The sequence below is a fragment of the Pelophylax lessonae genome (genome assembly GCF_965119305.1).
Source record: "Pelophylax lessonae genome assembly, chromosome: 4".
Lineage (NCBI taxonomy): Eukaryota > Metazoa > Chordata > Amphibia > Anura > Ranidae > Pelophylax > Pelophylax lessonae.
This window is the reverse complement of record NC_138771.1, coordinates 380271744-380288974: the sequence shown is the minus strand read 5'-3', so window position 1 is coordinate 380288974 and position 17231 is coordinate 380271744.

Below are 17231 nucleotides of genomic sequence, written 5' to 3'. Positions count from 1 at the left end.
TTCAACGCTTCATGGGGTTTGCTAACTTCTATCGGAGGTTCGTGAAGGGGTTCTCTATGATTATCTCCCCCATTACCCAATTGACCCGCCAACAGGTCCGTTTCCATTGGTCACAGGAAGCTCAAACGGCCTTTGACAAACTGAAGACGTTGTTCACCTCAGCACCTATTCTCCAGCATCCTGATCCAACCCTACCTTATGTGCTTGAAGTGGATGCTTCAGAAATAGCCACTGGAGCAATCTTATCTCAAAGACAAGGCCCGAAGACTCTTCTGCACCCTGTGGCTTTCTTTTCCCGGAAGATGACACCTCCGGAGAGAAACTATGACGTAGGGGATCGGGAACTCTTGGCCATCAAATGTGCCTTGGAAGAGTGGAGATACTTGCTTGAAGGGGCTACTCATCCCATTTTGATATTTACAGACCACAAAAACCTGGAATACCTCAGGACAGCAAGACGCCTGAGACCCCGTCAAGCTCGATGGGCCTTGTTCTTTTCCCGGTTTAACTTTCATCTGACTTACAGGTCAGGGTCCAAGAACGGGAAAGCAGACGCCTTGTCCAGAATGTTTCCAGATACCCCAAACACAGCCGAACCTAACACCATGCTCTCGGCTCAAAATTTTTTACTTATTCAAACAGATCTGCAATCAGCAATTAAGCAAGCCTCAGTTCAATGTCTCGAGCCGGGGGCCTCTTCCTTGGAAAAACGCGGGGGATTCTTGTGGTTCCAAAAAAGGATTTTTGTTCCTTCACAAATCAGACTACAGGTCCTAAAGACTTTGCATGATCACAAGCTTGCCGGGTCAGGAAGACATGTGAACTCATTCAGCGCAACTTTTGGTGGCCCAATTTAGTTCGGGACTGTAAATCCTATGTGGGTTCTTGTATTACATGTCAGCGTAACAAGGGGGCTAAGACCAAGTCCTGGGGCCTGTTAAGGCCATTGCCCATCCCAGAACAGCCCTGGAAGCAACTATCCATGGATTTTATAGTGGAATTACCACCTTCAGAAGGTTTCACTACTGTCCTGGTGGTGGTTGACCGTCTCTCGAAGATGGCGCACTTTTTGCCTATGATTGGCACACCTTCTGCTGTGGAAACAGCTAACATGTTTATTTAAAGAAGTGGTCAGGCTACACGGTCTCCCGGACAGTATAGTATCGGACAGAGGCGTCCAGTTCACTTCCAAATTCTGGAAAGAGCTTTGCAAATCCTTGTCCATTAAGATATGCCTATCCTCAGCCTACCACCCGCAGAGTAATGGTCAAACGGAAAGGACCAACCAGACCCTTGAACAATACCTACGTTGCTTTTGCACTTTCTCCCAGGATAACTGGGTCTCTTTATTTCCGTGCGCGGAATTCGCGTATAATAACGCCCTGCATTCTGCAACCAACCAGACCCCGTTCTGGGTGAATTACGGGTTCCACCCTTCTTTTTTGCCCAGTGCTTTCTCAGAAACTTCGGTTCCTGCAGTGCAAGACCGGATAATGGCTATCAGGGATAACTACCGGGTGCTACAGGACTCAATATCCAAAGCCCAACAGGAGTACAAGAGATTCTATGACCGCAAAAAAAAGGAAAATCCTATGTATAAGGTCGGGTATAAGGTGTGGCTCTCCTCAAACAACCTACGACTATCTTGCCCTTCTAAAAAATTGGGACCAAGGTTTATTGGGCCTTTTAGAATCAAAAGGATGATAAACCCTGTGGCTTTCGAACTAACTTTACCTAATTCATACAAAATCCATCCTGTATTCCATGTTTCCCTGCTTAAGCCTGCAATTTCTAGCCCCTTCCCAGGGAGGGAAGAATTGCCTCCACCTCCAGTTTCAGTGGAGGGTGAACCTGAATATGAAGTGGAAACCATTCTGGATTGTCGAAAGAGGGGTGAGCTCATACAGTATCTTGTTAAATGGAAAGGTTACCCCCCTGAAGACAATTCCTGGGAACCCGCTAGTAACCTGCATGCCCCCAGGCTGGTACAGGAATTCCACAGGAGATTCCCAGAAAGATTGGCCCGGTTGGGCATCCGGAGGCTGCCCCTTGGGGGGGGGGGGGCACTGTCAGAGAAACGGCCATGCTGCAACTGGCAACTCCGCCAGAACTTCCAATGGCCGCAACAGACTCAGGACCATAGACTAATTCACTGGCCTATAAAAGGACTCTGCTCAGCCCATCAGATTGCTGGATTGTCTTCAGCTCTTCCTGTTTCCTGTGCATTGTTACTTCCTGGATTCCAGTTTGACCCGGCTCGTTCCTGACCTGTCTGCTCTCTCTCCTGGCTTTGACCCACGGCTTCGTCTGACCCTTCGATCCTGCTCCAGTGTTAGACCCTCGGCTTGTGTGACCATCCTTGCTCTTTTGTCCTCTGCCTGACTTCTAGTGTACCGATCCCGGCTTGCTCAACGGACTTGCTTCTGCTCAATCCCCTTGTCTTGGCGACCTGTTTGGACTGATACCTGTGTATGACCCTCGGCCTGGCTTTTACCTGCACATTGCTTGATTCCCTGGAGGCCCTGCAAGTTGTTCCGGATACCCTTGTGAACCTTTACCTGCACTCCACAAGCATCCAGTGCTCCTTGGGACGCGTCACCTCCTGTCCCACTCCCAGGGGTGATTCGCACCGAGCTGCAAGGGAAGCCCTCTCAGCATTTCGGCCTCTACCAAGAAGTGATCTGACAATGATGCATGCAACCTTAATCAAATGTCACTGGCATGGCAAAAGAAAGGAAAGCTCCAGATGTCAGATGGCCACAGACTTTTCTGGCCTGCCTCAGGAGATCTTGGAAGCTCGGTAGTGTTTTGGCCTCATTAGACAAAGTGGTCAGCAGGAAGGTGCACATCACTGCTGACTCTTGGTCATCCATATATTTATATACACACCTAGACATATATAGGTGTGATAGTAGCAGAAATATATGCTTGCGCTAATTAAATCATTTACAGTAATATATTTCTGCTACTATCACACCTATATATGTCTAGGTGTGTATATAAATATATGTATGTGTGTATATATACCACTATACACAAGTTCAGATGTTTTGCCTGCCTCAAAAGAACCCCAAAAAATGCCCAAAAAAACGCTAGCGTCAAAAAAAAAAATGCCCAGGTGTGTTTTTGCTGGCATTTTTTGGGGGTTTTTGGAGGCAGGCAAAACATCAAAACTTGTGCACAGTACCACTATACACAAGTTCAGATGTTTTTCCTGACTGCAAAGAACCCAAAAAAATGCCTTCTATTAAACCGGCAAGGTGTTACAGCAGCGGAGCCAACCTCCTGTGCTGAAAGTTTTCTAATACAAACAATCTTTTTTTTCATGGTTCTGGACATGATACAGAGCTGAAACTTCACATGTACACTTTTTAGACCCCCCAGATACTAAATCAAGTAAAAATCAAAAAATCTCTTTTTTTTTTTTTTAATTTTTCAATAATTGGCTTTTTTTAATCAAAAATGACAATTTTTAAGAACTTTTAAGTGATTTTGTGTCTGGGGGGGTCTAAAAGGTGTACCTGTGAAGTTTCAGCTCTGTAGCATGTCCAGAACCAGAAAAAAGATCATATAGGTAGGGTTGAGCGGACACCTAGATGTCCGTGTTCGACGGGTTCGGCCAAACTTTAAAAAAAAGTCCGGGTCCGTGTCCCGGACTTTTACCGAACTTTTCCCAGACACCGAACCCCATTGAAGTCAATGGGGACCCGAACTTTAAGGCACTAAAATGGCTCTAAAACACCAAAGGAAAGGGCTAGAGTGCTGCAAATGGCAGCAAAACGTAATTAAGAGCATGGCAAGTGCTCTGCAAACAAATGTGGATAGGGAAATAACTTAAAACAACAAAAAAAAACAGAAAAATAAAACAATGTTCTTCTTCATCTCTGAAGGACGAGGCCCATATGGAGTAGAAGGGAGGTTGAGGTGGTGGTGGATGTGGCGGTGACATAGGCATGCGCACAGGGTGTGCCGGGTGTGCCTGGGCACACCCTAATCACCTAGGGCACATAGCATTGCCAGTGAGGAGATGGGAAAGATCTCCCTCGGACCTGCTCTGCTCTATTTCTCTTTGCCTACAGGTACATGGCCCCGATACATTACTCTCCCTGCTGGCAAACACATGCATGTGTATTTCAACTTTGGGGTGCACACCTTAATGCAATAGGCTGCGCACACCTATGGGCGGTGTAGGTGGAAGCGGCGGTGGAGGAGGACCAGGGCTGGATTAAGAGCATCATGGGCTTGGTGCTGAGGATTTTGAAGGGCCTTAAGGGCCGTGCCTTGCCATGCACCCAGAGGAAGAAGGGTGCAGCCATGCATGCCTAATTCAACATGGGATGCTATCTCTGAAGCCCATAAACACATCCATGCATCGGCAACTGTCCCTCCTTGTCCGGCCTTCGCGCTGTGTGGGGAGGTTCTGAGGGTGCTGCCTGGGGAAGCGAGCATAGAAGCCAGACTTCTGTGTTTACAAGTGACAGAAGAGCGGTAACAGTGAATATGGCCAACCCGGGGCCTATATAAAAGGTAGGGGCCTGGAGCTGCAGCTCCAATAGCCCCTACGTTAATCTGGCCCTGAGGAGGAGGACGAGGTAGCCAACACTGCTTCTTTTCACAAATTTTAAATGAGGGTACACCCCAAAAGAGTGAGAAAGAGCAAAAATGGAACAATGGGTGGGTAAGGTCGGTATCCATTGCTATTCTGCACAAGGTACGGAAAAGTCCCGTGGGATCCATGCCTGGTTCATTTTAATGAACGTGAGCTTGTCCACATTGTCTCTGGACAGGCGGCTGCTCTTGTCTGTTATAACGCCCCCAGCCATGCTAAATACCCGTTCAGATAATACACTGGCTGCAGGGCACGCCAGCACCTCCAAGGCATAAAGGGCAAGCTCAGGCCATGTGCCCAATTTGGAGACCCAGAAGTTGAAGGGGGCAGACCCCTCATTCACTACATGTAGGCGTGTGCACACATACTGCTCCACCATGTTGGTAAAATGCTGCCTCCTGCTAAGACGTTCCATCTGAGCTGCTGTTGCTGCTGTTTGTTGTGGTGTGCTGACAAAGCTTTTCCACATTTCGGCCATGCTAACCCTGCCTTCTGAGGTGCTGGCGGTGCCCTGGTTGCGTTGGCGACCTCCTCCTCCTCCTCCTCTGCCTTGTGCTTCCACTGCGGCCCCGCTGTCAGATGGGAATGCCAGCAGCATGGCGTCTACCAGCGTGCGCTTGTACTCGCGCATCTTGCGATCGCGCTCCAGTGAGTGAATTAAGGACGGTACGTTGTCCTTGTAACGGGGATCCAGCAGCATGGCCACCCAGTAATCAGCACAAGTTAGAATGTGGGCAACTCGGCGGTCGTTGTGGAGACACTGCAGCATGTAATCGCTCATGTGTGCCAGGCTGCCCAGAGGCAACGAAAGGCTGTCCTCTGTGGGAGGTGTATCGTCCGTGTCCTCTGTATCCCCCCATCCACGCACCAGTGATGGCCGTGAGCTGGCCTGGGTGCCACCCTGCTGTGAACATGGTTCCATCTCCTCCTCCAGCTCCTCCTCCTCCTCATCCTCCTCATCCTCCAGAACTGTGCCCCTGCTGGACAATTGTGTCCCTGGCGTTTGTGTGTGCAGGAACCCACCCTCGGAGCCCCTTGCGAATGACTGCCCTGAAAGCCTTGGAAATGTTACCTCTTCATCCTCCTCCTCATCCTGTGCCACATCCTCTTCCATCATCGCCCAAATTGTTTTTTCAAGGAGGCATAGAAGTGGGATAGTTAAGCTGAGAACGGCGTCATTGCCACTGGCCATGTTGGTGGAGTACTCAAAACAGCGCAACAAGGCACACAGGTCTCGCATGGAGGCCCAGTTATTGGTGGTGAAGTGGTGCGTGCGTGCTGCAGCTGAAACTCCACTATGGCCTGCTGCTGCTCGCACAGTCTTTCCAGCATGTGCAAGGTGGAGTTCCACCTTGTGGGCATGTCACATATGAGGCGGTGAGCGGGAAGGCCGAAGTTACGCTGCAGCGCTGCCAGGCGAGCAGCAGCAGGGTGAGAACGCCGAAAGTGCGCACAAAGGGCCCGCACTTTCTGCAGCAGCTCTGACATATCGGGGTAGTTTTTAAGGAACCTCTGCACCACCAAATTCAGCACATGCGCCAGGCAAGGGATGTGCGTCAAACCGGCTAGGCCCAGAGCTGCTATGAGATTTCGCCCGTTCTCGCACACCACCAGGCCGGGCTTGAGGCTTGCTGGCAGCAACCACTCATTTGTCTGCTGTTCCATGCTCCTCCTCCTGCGCGGTGTGTGGTTTGTCCCCCAAACAGGCAAGTTGTAAAACTGCCTGCTGTCGTTTACCCCTGGCCGTGCTGAAGTTGGTGGTGAAGGTGTTACGCTGTCCGGATGAGGAGGCGGTAGAGGATGAGGAAGCGGAGTAGGAGGAGTTAGGAACAGGAGGCAAACTGAAGCGCCCTGCAATCCTCGGTGGTGGAAGGACATGCGCCAAATTGCTATCCGCCTCAGGCCCATCCGCCACTGCATTTACCCAGTGTGCCGTTAGGGAGATATAACGCCCCTGACCGTGCATACTGGTCCACGTATCGGTAGTTAGGTGGACCTTGGCACAGATGGCGTTGCGCAGTGCACACCTGATTTTTTCCCCCACTTGGTTGTGCAGGGAAGGGATGGCTTGCCTGGAAAAGTAGTGGCGGCTGGGCACGACGTACTGTGGGACAGCCACCGACATAAGGTTTTTAAAACTGTGCGTCTCCACCAGATGGAATGACAGCATTTCAAAGGCCAATAATTTTGAAATGCTGGCATTCAGGGCCAGGGATCGCGGGTGGGTAGGGGGGTACTTCCTCTTCCTCTCAAGTGTTTGGGAGATGGAAAGCTGAACGCTTCCACGGGACATTGTGGAGATGGTTGTTGGTGACCCAGGTGGTGGTGTTGCTGACAGATCATGTGTTTGCGGGGTGGCAGGTGCCGGTATCACTACAGATGTGGCTGGAGCGGCCGAGACTGCAGCAGAAGAGGAAGCAGGATGAGCCAGAGACGTTTCTTGGTTTTGAAGGTGTGTACTCCACTGCAGCTCGTGCTTTGCACTTAGATGCCTGATCATGCAGGTTGTGCTCAGGTTGAGAAGGTTTATGCCTCGCTTCAAGCTCTGATTGCACAGGGTGCAAACCACTCGTGTCCTGTCATCAGCACATTTTCTAAAGAACTTCCACGCTAGAGAACTCCTTTGAGCTGACTTTGGTGCGCTCGTTCCCTTGCTGCGTTGGGCAGTAGCGGGCGTAGTGTCTAGGGCACGGCCGCTCCGCTTCTGCACCCTGCTCCCTCTTCTGCTGTGCTGGTGGCTCTGTGCGACCACCGCCTCTTCCTCCAAACCACTCAGGTCACCTGCATGACGTTCATTCCATGTGGGGTTGAGGACCTCATCGTCCTCCACATCATCTTCCACCCAGTCTTCACCCCTGCCCTCCTTGTCGGTCTCCACAATGCTGAACGCCGCAGCAGTTGGCACCTGCGTTTTGTCATCATCGGAGACGTGCTGCGATGATCCTTGCATGTACTCATCTTGAGAAATAAGTGGTTGGGCATCGCTGCACTCAATCTCTTCCACTTCTGGGGCAGGGCTAGGTGGATGGCCCTGGGAAACCCTGCTGACAGAGTCATCAAAAAGAAGAAGAGACTGCTGTATGGCTTGGGGCTCAGACTGCTTGCCTGATTTGCAAGGGGGTGAGGTGAAAGACAGTTGGACATCGGCTGCAGGTGCCAACTGTGACCTTTCTGGAGTAGACTGGGTGGGAGACAATGTGAAGGAACTGGAGGCACTGTGAGCAGCAAACCAATCTACTATCGCCTCCACTTGTTCTGGCCTCATCACTTCTAGGGGCGTATGATGCCCTACCAAATACTGATGCAGGTTCTGTCGCCTACTCACACTTGAGGAAGGTGTTTCACTTGTGCGTGTAGCTGGCACAGATCGACCACGTCCTCTCCTTGCAACAGGAGCTCTACCAGCAGCACCACGACCCAGGCCACGGCCCTTATTTGACGGTCTCCTCATATTTCTGTAATTTAAGATCTTGCCCTAGAAAGGTTTTTATTGAATAGCGGAATAGGAAATATGATCCAAAAAAGTGTATGTATCTCGCACGTACAAAACCACACTAGGCCCCAATTACTATTGTTTTTACCCCTAAAAGGATGGATGAGGAGTAGGAGGAGTATGGAACAGACAGCACCCTCAAATCTTCAGAAGTATGAGATGAACCTCAAAAACTTGGAAAGGTGGATCTCACACGTACCGACACAGACTATCCCGCAATTCAATTGATCCTCAAAGGTTTTTATTGAATAGCGGAATAGGAAATATGATCAAAAAAAGTGTATGTATCTCGCACGTACACCACCACACTAGGCCCCAATTACTATTGTTTGTACCCCTAAAAGGATGGTTGAGCAGTAGGAGGAGGAGTATGGAACAGGCAGCACCCTCAAATCTTCAGAAGTATGAGATGAACCCCAAAAACTTGGAAAGGTGGATCTCACACGTACCGACACAGACTATCACGCAATTTAATTGATCCCCAAAGGTTTTAATTGAATAGCGGAATAGAAAATATGATCAAAAAGAAAGTGTATGTATCTCACACGTACACCACCACACTAGGCCCCAATTACTATTGTTTGTACCCCTAAAAGGATGGTTGAGCAGTAGGAGGAGGAGTATGGAACAGGCAGCACCCTCAAATCTTCAGAAGTATGAGATGAACCCCAAAAACTTGGAAAGGTGGATCTCACACGTACCGACACAGACTATCACGCAATTTAATTGATCCCCAAAGGTTTTAATTGAATAGCGGAATAGAAAATATGATCAAAAAGAAAGTGTATGTATCTCACACGTACACCACCACACTAGGCCCCAATTACTATTGCTTGTACCCCTAAAAGGATGGTTGAGGAGTAGGAGGAGGAGTATGGAACAGGCAGCACCCTCAAATCTTCAGAAGTATGAGATGAACCCCAAAAACTTGGAAAGGTGGATCTCACACGTACCGACACAGACTATCACGCAATTTAATTGATCCCCAAAGGTTTTAATTGAATAGCGGAATAGAAAATATGATCAAAAAGAAAGTGTATGTATCTCACACGTACACCACCACACTAGGCCCCAATTACTATTGTTTGTACCCCTAAAAGGATGGTTGAGCAGTAGGAGGAGGAGTATGGAACAGGCAGTACCCTCAAATCTTCAGAAGTATGAGATGAACCCCAAAAACTTGGAAAGGTGGATCTCACACGTACCGACACAGACTATCACGCAATTTAATTGATCCCCAAAGGTTTTAATTGAATAGCGGAATAGAAAATATGATCAAAAAGAAAGTGTATGTATCTCACACGTACACCACCACACTAGGCCCCAATTACTATTGTTTGTACCCCTAAAAGGATGGTTGAGCAGTAGGAGGAGGAGTATGGAACAGGCAGCACCCTCAAATCTTCAGAAGTATGAGATGAACCCCAAAAACTTGGAAAGGTGGATCTCACACGTACCGACACAGACTATCACGCAATTTAATTGATCCCCAAAGGTTTTAATTGAATAGCAGAATAGAAAATATGATCAAAAAGAAAGTGTATGTATCTCACACGTACACCACCACACTAGGCCCCAATTACTATTGTTTGTACCCCTAAAAGGATGGTTGAGCAGTAGGAGGAGGAGTATGGAACAGGCAGCACCCTCAAATCTTCAGAAGTATGAGATGAACCCCAAAAACTTGGAAAGGTGGATCTCACACGTACCGACACAGACTATCACGCAATTTAATTGATCCCCAAAGGTTTTAATTGAATAGCGGAATAGAAAATATGATCAAAAAGAAAGTGTATGTATCTCACACGTACACCACCACACTAGGCCCCAATTACTATTGTTTGTACCCCTAAAAGGATGGTTGAGCAGTAGGAGGAGGAGTATGGAACAGGCAGCACCCTCAAATCTTCAGAAGTATGAGATGAACCCCAAAAACTTGGAAAGGTGGATCTCACACGTACCGACACAGACTATCACGCAATTTAATTGATCCCCAAAGGTTTTAATTGAATAGCGGAATAGAAAATATGATCAAAAAGAAAGTGTATGTATCTCACACGTACACCACCACACTAGGCCCCAATTACTATTGTTTGTACCCCTAAAAGGATGGTTGAGCAGTAGGAGGAGGAGTATGGAACAGGCAGCACCCTCAAATCTTCAGAAGTATGAGATGAACCCCAAAAACTTGGAAAGGTGGATCTCACACGTACCGACACAGACTATCACGCAATTTAATTGATCCTCAAAGGTTTTAATCGAATAGCGGAATAGAAAATATGATCAAAAAGAAAGTGTATGTATCTCACACGTACACCACCACACTAGGCCCCAATTACTATTGTTTGTACCCCTAAAAGGATGGTTGAGCAGTAGGAGGAGGAGTATGGAACAGGCAGCACCCTCAAATCTTCAGAAGTATGAGATGAACCCCAAAAACTTGGAAAGGTGGATCTCACACGTACCGACACAGACTATCACGCAATTTAATTGATCCCCAAAGGTTTTAATTGAATAGCGGAATAGAAAATATGATCAAAAAGAAAGTGTATGTATCTCACACGTACACCACCACACTAGGCCCCAATTACTATTGTTTGTACCCCTAAAAGGATGGTTGAGCAGTAGGAGGAGGAGTATGGAACAGGCAGCACCCTCAAATCTTCAGAAGTATGAGATGAACCCCAAAAACTTGGAAAGGTGGATCTCACACGTACCGACACAGACTATCACGCAATTTAATTGATCCCCAAAGGTTTTAATTGAATAGCGGAATAGAAAATATGATCAAAAAGAAAGTGTATGTATCTCACACGTACACCACCACACTAGGCCCCAATTACTATTGTTTGTACCCCTAAAAGGATGGTTGAGGAGTAGGAGGAGGAGTATGGAACAGGCAGCACCCTCAAATCTTCAGAAGTATGAGATGAACCCCAAAAACTTGGAAAGGTGGATCTCACACGTACCGACACAGACTATCACGCAATTTAATTGATCCCCAAAGGTTTTAATTGAATAGCGGAATAGAAAATATGATCAAAAAGAAAGTGTATGTATCTCACACGTACACCACCACACTAGGCCCCAATTACTATTGTTTGTACCCCTAAAAGGATGGTTGAGCAGTAGGAGGAGGAGTATGGAACAGGCAGCACCCTCAAATCTTCAGAAGTATGAGATGAACCCCAAAAACTTGGAAAGGTGGATCTCACACGTACCGACACAGACTATCATGCAATTTAATTGATCCCCAAAGGTTTTAATTGAATAGCGGAATAGAAAATATGATCAAAAAGAAAGTGTATGTATCTCACACGTACACCACCACACTAGGCCCCAATTACTATTGTTTGTACCCCTAAAAGGATGGTTGAGCAGTAGGAGGAGGAGTATGGAACAGGCAGCACCCTCAAATCTTCAGAAGTATGAGATGAACCCCAAAAACTTGGAAAGGTGGATCTCACACGTACCGACACAGACTATCACGCAATTTAATTGATCCCCAAAGGATTTAATTGAATAGCGGAATAGAAAATATGATCAAAAAGAAAGTGTATGTATCTCACACGTACACCACCACACTAGGCCCCAATTACTATTGTTTGTACCCCTAAAAGGATGGTTGAGCAGTAGGAGGAGGAGTATGGAACAGGCAGCACCCTCAAATCTTCAGAAGTATGAGATGAACCCCAAAAACTTGGAAAGGTGGATATCACACGTACCGACACAGACTATCACGCAATTTAATTGATCCCCAAAGGTTTTAATTGAATAGCGGAATAGAAAATATGATCAAAAAGAAAGTGTATGTATCTCACACGTACACCACCACACTAGGCCCCAATTACTATTGTTTGTACCCCTAAAAGGATGGTTGAGCAGTAGGAGGAGGAGTATGGAACAGGCAGCACCCTCAAATCTTCAGAAGTATGAGATGAACCCCAAAAACTTGGAAAGGTGGATCTCACACATACCGACACAGACTATCACGCAATTTAATTGATCCCCAAAGGTTTTAATTGAATAGCGGAATAGAAAATATGATCAAAAAGAAAGTGTATGTATCTCACACGTACACCACCACACTAGGCCCCAATTACTATTGTTTGTACCCCTAAAAGGATGGTTGAGGAGTAGGAGGAGGAGTATGGAACAGGCAGCACCCTCAAATCTTCAGAAGTATGAGATGAACCCCAAAAACTTGGAAAGGTGGATCTCACACGTACCGACACAGACTATCACGCAATTTAATTGATCCCCAAAGGTTTTAATTGAATAGCGGAATAGAAAATATGATCAAAAAGAAAGTGTATGTATCTCACACATACACCACCACACTAGGCCCCAATTACTATTGTTTGTACCCCTAAAAGGATGGTTGAGGAGTAGGAGGAGGAGTATGGAACAGGCAGCACCCTCAAATCTTCAGAAGTATGAGATGAACCCCATAAACTTGGAAAGGTGGATCTCACACGTACCGACACAGACTATCACGCAATTTAATTGATCCCCAAAGGTTTTAATTGAATAGCGGAATAGAAAATATGATCAAAAAGAAAGTGTATGTATCTCACACGTACACCACCACACTAGGCCCCAATTACTATTGTTTGTACCCCTAAAAGGATGGTTGAGCAGTAGGAGGAGGAGTATGGAACAGGCAGCACCCTCAAATCTTCAGAAGTATGAGATGAACCCCAAAAACTTGGAAAGGTGGATCTCACACGTACCGACACAGACTATCACGCAATTTAATTGATCCCCAAAGGTTTTAATTGAATAGCGGAATAGAAAATATGATCAAAAAGAAAGTGTATGTATCTCACACGTACACCACCACACTAGGCCCCAATTACTATTGTTTGTACCCCTAAAAGGATGGTTGAGGAGTAGGAGGAGGAGTATGGAACAGGCAGCACCCTCAAATCTTCAGAAGTATGAGATGAACCCCAAAAACTTGGAAAGGTGGATCTCACACGTACCGACACAGACTATCACGCAATTGAATTGATCCCCAAAGGATTTAATTGAATAGCGGAATAGAAAATATGATCAAAAAGAAAGTGTATGTATCTCACACGTACACCACCACACTAGGCCCCAATTACTATTGTTTGTACCCCTAAAAGGATGGTTGAGCAGTAGGAGGAGGAGTATGGAACAGGCAGCACCCTCAAATCTTCAGAAGTATGAGATGAACCCCAAAAACTTGGAAAGGTGGATCTCACACGTACCGACACAGACTATCACGCAATTTAATTGATCCCCAAAGGTTTTAATTGAATAGCGGAATAGAAAATATGATCAAAAAGAAAGTGTATGTATCTCACACGTACACCACCACACTAGGCCCCAATTACTATTGTTTGTACCCCTAAAAGGATGGTTGAGCAGTAGGAGGAGGAGTATGGAACAGGCAGCACCCTCAAATCTTCAGAAGTATGAGATGAACCCCAAAAACTTGGAAAGGTGGATCTCACACGTACCGACACAGACTATCACGCAATTTAATTGATCCCCAAAGGTTTTAATTGAATAGCGGAATAGAAAATATGATCAAAAAGAAAGTGTATGTATCTCACACGTACACCACCACACTAGGCCCCAATTACTATTGTTTGTACCCCTAAAAGGATGGTTGAGGAGTAGGAGGAGGAGTATGGAACAGGCAGCACCCTCAAATCTTCAGAAGTATGAGATGAACCCCAAAAACTTGGAAAGGTGGATCTCACACGTACCGACACAGACTATCACGCAATTGAATTGATCCCCAAAGGATTTAATTGAATAGCGGAATAGAAAATATGATCAAAAAGAAAGTGTATGTATCTCACACGTACACCACCACACTAGGCCCCAATTACTATTGTTTGTACCCCTAAAAGGATGGTTGAGCAGTAGGAGGAGGAGTATGGAACAGGCAGCACCCTCAAATCTTCAGAAGTATGAGATGAACCCCAAAAACTTGGAAAGGTGGATCTCACACGTACCGACACAGACTATCACGCAATTTAATTGATCCCCAAAGGTTTTAATTGAATAGCGGAATAGAAAATATGATCAAAAAGAAAGTGTATGTATCTCACACGTACACCACCACACTAGGCCCCAATTACTATTGTTTGTACCCCTAAAAGGATGGTTGAGCAGTAGGAGGAGGAGTATGGAACAGGCAGCACCCTCAAATCTTCAGAAGTATGAGATGAACCCCAAAAACTTGGAAAGGTGGATCTCACACGTACCGACACAGACTATCACGCAATTTAATTGATCCCCAAAGGTTTTAATTGAATAGCGGAATAGAAAATATGATCAAAAAGAAAGTGTATGTATCTCACACGTACACCACCACACTAGGCCCCAATTACTATTGTTTGTACCCCTAAAAGGATGGTTGAGGAGTAGGAGGAGGAGTATGGAACAGGCAGCACCCTCAAATCTTCAGAAGTATGAGATGAACCCCAAAAACTTGGAAAGGTGGATCTCACACGTACCGACACAGACTATCACGCAATTTAATTGATCCCCAAAGGTTTTAATTGAATAGCGGAATAGAAAATATGATCAAAAAGAAAGTGTATGTATCTCACACGTACACCACCACACTAGGCCCCAATTACTATTGTTTGTACCCCTAAAAGGATGGTTGAGCAGTAGGAGGAGGAGTATGGAACAGGCAGCACCCTCAAATCTTCAGAAGTATGAGATGAACCCCAAAAACTTGGAAAGGTGGATCTCACACGTACCGACACAGACTATCACGCAATTTAATTGATCCCCAAAGGTTTTAATTGAATAGCGGAATAGAAAATATGATCAAAAAGAAAGTGTATGTATCTCACACGTACACCACCACACTAGGCCCCAATTACTATTGTTTGTACCCCTAAAAGGATGGTTGAGGAGTAGGAGGAGGAGTATGGAACAGGCAGCACCCTCAAATCTTCAGAAGTATGAGATGAACCCCAAAAACTTGGAAAGGTGGATCTCACACGTACCGACACAGACTATCACGCAATTGAATTGATCCCCAAAGGATTTAATTGAATAGCGGAATAGAAAATATGATCAAAAAGAAAGTGTATGTATCTCACACGTACACCACCACACTAGGCCCCAATTACTATTGTTTGTACCCCTAAAAGGATGGTTGAGCAGTAGAAGGAGGAGTATGGAACAGGCAGCACCCTCAAATCTTCAGAAGTATGAGATGAACCCCAAAAACTTGGAAAGGTGGATCTCACACGTACCGACACAGACTATCACGCAATTTAATTGATCCCCAAAGGTTTTAATTGAATAGCGGAATAGAAAATATGATCAAAAAGAAAGTGTATGTATCTCACACGTACACCACCACACTAGGCCCCAATTACTATTGTTTGTACCCCTAAAAGGATGGTTGAGCAGTAGGAGGAGGAGTATGGAACAGGCAGCACCCTCAAATCTTCAGAAGTATGAGATTGTGTTCACTGTACCCCACAAAGATTGTGTTCACTGCACCCCACAAAGATTGTGTTCACTGCACCTCAAAAAGGATTTTGTTCACTGCACCCCACAAAGATTGTGTTCACTGCACCCTAAAAGGATTTTGTTCACTGCACCCCAAAAAGATTGTGTTCACTGTACCCCCCAAAGATTGTGTTCACTGCACCCCACAAAGATTCTGTTCCCTGTACCCCACAAAGATTGTGTTCACTGCACCCCACAAAGGATTTTGTTCACTGCACCCCAAAAAGATTGTGTTCACTGCACCCCAAAAAGGATGTTGTTCACTGCACCCCAAAAAGGATTTTGTTCACTGCACCCCAAAAAGATTGTGTTCACTGCACCCCACAAAGATTGTGTTCACTGCACCCCACAAAGGATTTTGTTCACTGCACCCCAAAAAGATTGTGTTCGCTCTACCCCCCAAAGATTGTGTTCACTGCACCCCACAAAGGATTTTGTTCACTGCACCCCAAAAAGATTGTGTTCACTGTACCCCCCAAAGATTGTGTTCACTGCACCCCACAAAGATTCTTTTCACTGTACCCCACAAAGATTGTGTTCACTGCACCCCACAAAGGATTTTGTTCACTGCACCCCAAAAAAAGTGTGTTCACTGCACCCCAAAAAGGATGTTGTTCACTGCACCCCAAAAAGGATTTTGTTCACTGCACCCCAAAAAGATTGTGTTCACTGCACCCCACAAAGGATTTTGTTCACTGCACCCCAAAAAGATTGTGTTCACTGCACCCCAAAAAGGATTTTGTTCACTGCACCCCAAAAAGGATTTTGTTCACTCCACCCCAAAAAGATTGTGTTCACTGCACCCCACAAAGATTGTGTTCACTGCACCCCAAAAAGGATTTTGTTCACTGCACCCCAAAAAGATTGTGTTCAATGCACCCCACAAAGATTGTGTTCACTGCACCCCAAAAAGGATGTTGTTCACTGCACCCCAAAAAGATTGTGTTCACTGCACCCCACAAAGATTGTGTTCACTGCACCCCACAAAGGATTTTGTTCACTGCACCCCAAAAAGGATGTTGTTCACTGCACCCCAAAAAGGATTTTGTTCACTGCACCCCAAAAAGATTTTGTTCACTGCACCCCAAAAAGGACGTTGTTCACTGCACCCCAAAAAGATTGTGTTCACTGCAGCCCAAAAAGATTGTGTTCACTGCAGCTCACACACAGAAAAATGGATGTGGATCACTGACACCTGCCTATCTCCTATCCCACACCACACAGCAATATCGATTGTAGTTTGTAGAACACAGTTTCCCTAAAATTCAGCAGCAGCCTCTCCCTAACAGGATTGAGAAGAGATCGTAGATCAGGATTGAGTGCAGAGTCACCCCACCCCCCACACAGCAATATCGATTGTACTTTGTAGAAGACACTGACCCTATAATTCAGCAGACTCTATCCCTAAAATGCCTACAACTCGCCCTGCCTAAACACTCCGACCTGTCCCTCAATTCTATCCGGACACAAATGGTTTTTTCCTGCCTGTCTTTCCCTAATCAGCAGCCAGCACGTTGATGTGTGCTCTGTCCCTGATCTAAGCAGCAGAATGAAGACGCTGCGGCTGCCTGGAACTTATAAAGACTTGGTCACATGCTTCAGACGGCCAATCAC